The sequence below is a fragment of the Gossypium hirsutum genome, chromosome A11 (assembly GCF_007990345.1).
Source record: "Gossypium hirsutum isolate 1008001.06 chromosome A11, Gossypium_hirsutum_v2.1, whole genome shotgun sequence".
NCBI classification, from domain to species: domain Eukaryota; kingdom Viridiplantae; phylum Streptophyta; class Magnoliopsida; order Malvales; family Malvaceae; genus Gossypium; species Gossypium hirsutum.
In genome coordinates this window covers 14,277,401-14,283,840 of record NC_053434.1, presented here as the reverse complement: position 1 = coordinate 14,283,840, position 6,440 = coordinate 14,277,401, and the positions used below count along the sequence as shown (strand labels likewise).

General features: G+C 35.2%; 1 non-coding gene across 1 annotated transcript; it reads right to left on the bottom strand.

Annotated features, from left to right (window-relative positions):
- Positions 1–4,722: 4,722 nt before the first annotated feature.
- LOC121210464 (small nucleolar RNA R71) lies at positions 4,723–4,829 on the bottom strand. The gene has a single exon (XR_005905580.1). It is a non-coding gene; the product is annotated as a small nucleolar RNA R71 (small nucleolar RNA).
- Between the last annotated feature and the right edge of the window lie 1,611 nt (positions 4,830–6,440).

Below are 6,440 nucleotides of genomic sequence, written 5' to 3'. Positions count from 1 at the left end.
AAAAGATATAGAGTTTAAGATCGGGGACAAATTCTTTTTAAAAGTCTCACCGTGGAAAAAAATAATCAGATTCGGACGTAAAAGAAAATTAAGCTCGAGATTTATTGGGCCGTATGAGATTATAGAGCGTATTGGGTCGGTTGCGTATAAATTGTTGTTTCCACCTGAGTTAGAAAAGATCCATAATGTATTCCATGTATCGATACTTCGTAGATATTGATCTGATCCCTCACATGTGATTAATTTGTCAGAGCTTGAGATTAAGCCTGATATGACAGATGAGGAAGAATCGACTCATATTTTGGCTCGCGAAGTTAAAGAATTGCGAAACAAGAAAATTTCGTTAGTGAAAGTACTGTGGTATAAACATGGAGTTGAAGAGGCAACATGGGAGCCAGAGGATGCAATGAAGGAACGCTATCCAAACCTATTCACCGGTAAGATTTTCGGGGACGAAAATCCCTAAGCGGGGAGAGTTGTAACAGCCCGATTTGGAACCTATTCGGAAAGGTGGTTTCGGGACCATGAATCTGAGTTAGAAAAATATTTTAAAAATTATTTTCTATGTTTATTATGTGTGAATTTATATGTGTGAAATTTTTGTGTTTTAATTTTATCGTTTGAGTGTTCGATTTAATAAAATGGCTTAATCGCGTAAAATGAAAATTTGATGTTTTAATATGTAAGGGCCAACTTGAACTTGTCTTATTTATATGAAGCATTTATAATGCAATTAAACCATAATTATATGTAGTGGACGGTAATGACCATGATTTATAATTATTTTATATTTTATAATAAAGGTTAAATATGTAAATTTATTAATATGTTAATATATCATAAAACATAAAATATTTATAATGCATTCATATTTTGTTCTTGGTGATCGAAACTAAATAAAAAAGAAAAGAAAAGAAAGCTTTTAAGGGTTCAGCCATTTGATAGCTTAATCAAGGTATATAACTAGCTCGGTTTTTTATAATTTTTACGTTTTTGAGATCATTGTAGTGTAATGTACAAAGCCCATGCTTGAATTTTTTATTTTGATGAATATTTTGAGTTATGCCATTGATGAATATTTGAGCTTTGTGATGATAGTTGATGAAATATGAAAGATACGTTTTAGATTAACATGTTTTGTATTGGAATCTTTGATGATTTTGAGTAATTAGGATTAAATTACAAAAATTATAAATTGAGGGACTAAAATGTGAAATAAATGAAATTTATGGACTTGTGTGAACACATGGAACATTCGGCCTACGCATGGTATGTGCAAATTTTGCATGTTTTGTGTTTTGTGCAATTTGGACTAAATTGTAAAAAGTGTAAAATGTTAGGGGTAAAATTGTAATTTACCCATTTATGTGTTTTTGACTAAAATGAGTGAAAATATGTTTGAATGATTTTAATTTGAATATGTTTAGATGAAGAACCAAAGAAATCAGATTTGGATAGGGGAAAACTAAAGTTGTCGATTAGCCGTGCCGTTTTGAGTTTCATCGTCTGAGGTAAGTTAATAAGCAAATAAATGTTATTTATTTGATTAAATAGATTTATATGCTGAAATGAACTATGTGGAAATATATATGTGTTAGCCGAATGTAAATAAGCTTGGGAGTTATGTTTACAAATTCATTTCGACTGAGTTAAGACGTCCGAAAGCCCCGTACGAACCTTAGGAATAACTAGGATACATATGTCATGACATAGGATTTTTTATATGTGTTTTCGTGTAAGACCACGTCTGGGACGTTGGCATCAATATATGTGGTTACGTGTAAGACCATGTCTGAGACATTGGCATCATATTTGATTCGTGTAAGACCATGTCTGGGACAGTGGCATCGATATGAGATGGCATATAAGACCACGTCTGGGACGTTGGCATTGTACGATATATGTGATTATTCGAGTATCCTATTGCTAAACCTCAAAAGTAACATATTTTTAATCCCATTCTTGGCATATTTTCAGATGATTTATCATAAGAATTAGTGAATTTGATGCTCCTAATCCTTTAATTTCATGTTTTATATCCAGATGAGCTTAGGAAAACGAAAAGTGCGAGAAAAAGGCCAAAAACGAACAAAATAGGTTGATTTTAATGCTGCACACAGCCCAGACACTTCCACATGAGTAATCCACACGCTCAGTTAAACACACGGTTAGACCACACGCCTGTGTGTAATGGCCGTGTCGACTTAAAATCATATCAGAATTGCACACGGCTTGAGCACCACCACACGGGCGTGCCACATGACCAAAGTAATAAAAATTAAGTACTCCTAATATCTTAGTCCCTAGCAACAGCGCTAAAAACTTGATGGTCACTGAACTAACTAAAAATTCGATAAAGAAAGCGCACCTGTCGAACAGTAGTATAATTATGGTGAAACCAGAAATATCGTATCCACAAGGACTAAAAGTACTAGTAATTACTATATTTTTATTATCTAGCCTAAGAATGAAAGGGATGTTTTTAAACTAAGATTAACTATCTAATTAGCTAAGAACACGACAGAGATTAAAGTTGGAAAATACTTTTGGAAAACTGATGGAGAAGACAATACCCAAGGAAGAATCCACCTAGACTTCACTTATTACTTCTGAATTAGACGATTTATTCACTGACTTAATCCGTAGGAATCCCTAGCTTATGTTAATATCTCTCTCGAGACTAAAAACAACTGACTCAAGGTTGATTGATTGAAATCTCTTCCTAATTAAAACCCCTATTGTCGCATTAACTCGATCTATGGACTCCCTTATTAGATTTGACTCTAATCCGGCATATTTATGTCATCCTATCTCTAGGATTGCATACAACTCCACTTAGTTATAGAAGATCTACTCTTAAACAGGGACTCTTGCTCCACTGAATAAGCACATCAAAGCCTGTATTAATATCTTGGAGTATTAAAACAAGGATTAAAACTCATAATTAAGAATAAGAACAAGTATTTATCATATGATTCAAGTATTTATCGTATTTGATTCGTGTAAGACCTTGTCTGGGATAGTGGCATCGATATGAGATAGCATGTAAGACCAGATGTTGGCATTGTACGATATATGTGATTATCCAAGTATCCTATTGATAAACCTCAAAAGTAACATATTTTTAATCCCATGCTTCGCATATTTTTAGATGATTTATCATTAGATTTAGTGAATTTGATGCTCCTAATCCTTTAATTTCATGTTTTATATCCAGATGAGCATAGGATAGCGAAAAGTGCGAGAAAAAGGCCAAAAACGGACAAAATAGGTTGATTTCAGTGCTGCACACGACCCAAACACTTCCACACGGGTAATCCACACGCCCGTGTTAAACACACAGTTAGACCACACGCCTGTGTGTAATGGCCGTGTCGACTTAAAATCATATCAAAATTGCACACAGCTTGAGCACCACCACACGGGCATGCCACGCGACCAAAGTAATAAAAATTAAGTGTTCCTAATATCTTAGTCCCTGGAAACGGCTCCAAAAACTTGATAGTCGCTGAACTAACTAAAAATTTGACTAAGGCAAGTGCACCTATCGAACAGTAGTATAGTTATGGTGAGACCGAAAATATCATATCCACAAGGACTAAAAGTACTAGTAATTACTATATTTTTTATTATTTAGCCTAAGAATGAAAGGGATGTTTTTAAACTAAGATTAACTATCTAATTTGATCCTCTTCTCTTGTGTTTAAATAGACTTTGGAATGCCCAAAATAGCCCAAAATTAGCGTTTTCCAAGTAAAATTGAAATAGGTCTCGACAGGGGCAAGGCCGTGTGGCATGCCCGTTGGTGCTCAAGCCGTTTGCAATTCTGATATGATTTTAAAAACATCCTTTTCATTCTTAGGCTAGATAATAAAAAGATAGTAATTACTAGTTCTTTTATTCCTTGTGGACACGATATTTTTGGTCTCACCATAACTATACTATTGTTCGATAGGTGCACTTGCCTTAGTCGAATTTTTAGTTAGTTTAGCGACCATCAAGTTTTTGGTGCTGTTGCCGGGGACTAAGATATTAGGAACACTTAATTTTTATTACTTTAGCCATTTTTATTTTTATTGCTGTTTAATTTTGTTTTTATTACTGATTTTTCTTTTATTTGCTTTTGGCAGGTTTTTATAGTTTATGACTAGAAGCAACCCGTCAGGACCTCTACTTTTTGACAAAAAAATTGAAAACACGGCTTAGAGAAATCGTAGAGAGATAAGGCGAAGTCTACGGTATATAGAGGAAGAGCACGAGGATGATACCAATAACACCGAGGAGATGGCCGAAAATCAAAATAATCTGCTGCCTGCTGTGGTTGCCAGAAATCTAATGAATCAGAATCCTGCTCCTCGTACTATGTACGACTATGCTAAGCCAAATTTAACAGGAGCTGAATCGAGTATAGTTAGACCTACTATTGCTGCAAATAATTTTGAACTGAAACCTAACATGATTCAAATGATATAATAGTTTTTTCAGTTTGATGGTTTGCAGGACGAGGATCCAAACACTCATTTAGCAAATTTTCTGGAATTCTGCGACACATTTAAGATCAATGGCATTTCTGACGATGCCATTCGCCTTTGGTTATTTCCCTTTTCATTACAGAATAAGGCTAAACTGCGGTTGAACTCGTTACCATGAGGGTTAATCACTACTTGGGAACAAATGACCAAAAAATTTTTGCTTAAATATTTTTCGCCGGCTAAAACGGCTAAATTGAGGAATGATATCTCTTCTTTTGTGCAAATAGATTTAGAAATACTTTATGATGCATGGGAGAGATACAAGGATTTATTGAGAAGGTGCCCTCGCAATAGGTTACCCTTATGGTTACAGGTTCAAACCTTCTACAACGATGTGAACCCCTTAACAAGGCAACTGATTGATGTAGTTGCCGGTGGAACCTTGAACAACAAAACACATGAAGAGGCTTACGAATTTATTGACGAGATGTCACTAAACAACTATCAGTGGCAAGTCATAAGAACGAAGCCAAAAAAAGTAACTAGTGTTTTCAACCTCGACACGGTCACTATGCTATCTAACTAAGTGTAACTATTGAATAAAAAGATTGATGGTTTATATGATTCTACTCAGGTACATCCAATGATGAGGTGTGATTCAAATGGAGGAGAGATGCACAACATAGATTATCCATCCTTCAACCCCAACACCAAGGGAGAACAAGTCTACTATATGGGTAACAATTCCAGACCTCAAAATAACCCTTATAGTAACACTTACAATGCAGGCTGGAAGAACCATCCCAATTTTTCGTGGGGTGGTCAAGAGAATCAAAGGCAACAACACCCTCCAGGTTTTCATCAACCACCTTACCAACAGGAGAAAAAGTTGAACCTTGAGAAGATGCTTACAAAATTTACCTCGGTGTCAAAAACTCGTTTTTAGAACACTGAGATAGCACTTAAAAATTAGCAAGCATCAATTCAAAGGCACGAAACTCAAATAGGTCAGCTTGCTGAGTTAATCTCTGAACGACCACAAGGTGGCTTGCCTAGTAATACAGAAACTAACCCAAGGGAGCAACTCCATGCCATCACTATACCCCACAAAGAAGGGTTAGCTGAAGATGAACCAAAACTGTGGCAGGACAATGTGGTAGACAAAGGTAAGGTTGAGGTAAGCAATGATAAATAGAAACTGGTAAGCAAAGAGTATAAACCTCATGTGCCATACCTCATTGCGACAAGGAAAGACCACACGGACGAACAATTCGGTAACTTCCTTAAATTATTTAAAAAATGACATATTAACTTACCATTTATTGAAGCTCTTTTACAGATGCCAAACACAGTTAAATTTTTACAGGAGCTTTTATCAAACAAACGGAAGTTAGATGAGTCATCACATGTGGAATTAAATGCAGTCTGCTTAGCTATTTTACAAAACAAGCTACCCAACAAATTGAAAGATCCAGGGTGTTTTACGATTCCTTGTTTAATTGGTAGTTTGAATGTTAACAATGCTTTAGTTGATTTAGGGGCAAGTATTAATGTTATGCCTTATAAAATGTTTAAAAAACTAGGTCTTGGGGAACCCAAACAAACTAGGATGAGCGTTCAATTGGCTAATAAAACCATTAGATTTCCTAAGGGTATAATTGAAGATGTACTTGTTAAAATTGACAAATTTATATTTCCAATAGACTTTGTTGTTTTAGACATGGATGAGGATAGTGACATTCCTTTAATTTTAGGACGACCCTTTTTAGCAACTGCTAGGACTATTATTGATGTCGGCATAGGTGAGTTAATACTTCAGGTGGGTGATGACATGATTAAACTCCAAGCTCGTGATTCTATTAGAAAAACTAGTGATTGAGATGATTACACAAGTTCTTTTAATGTGAGTCACCTTGTTGTTCAACCCTCTTTGCAAGAAAAACTTTCGAGAAGTACAAATGAGCCATG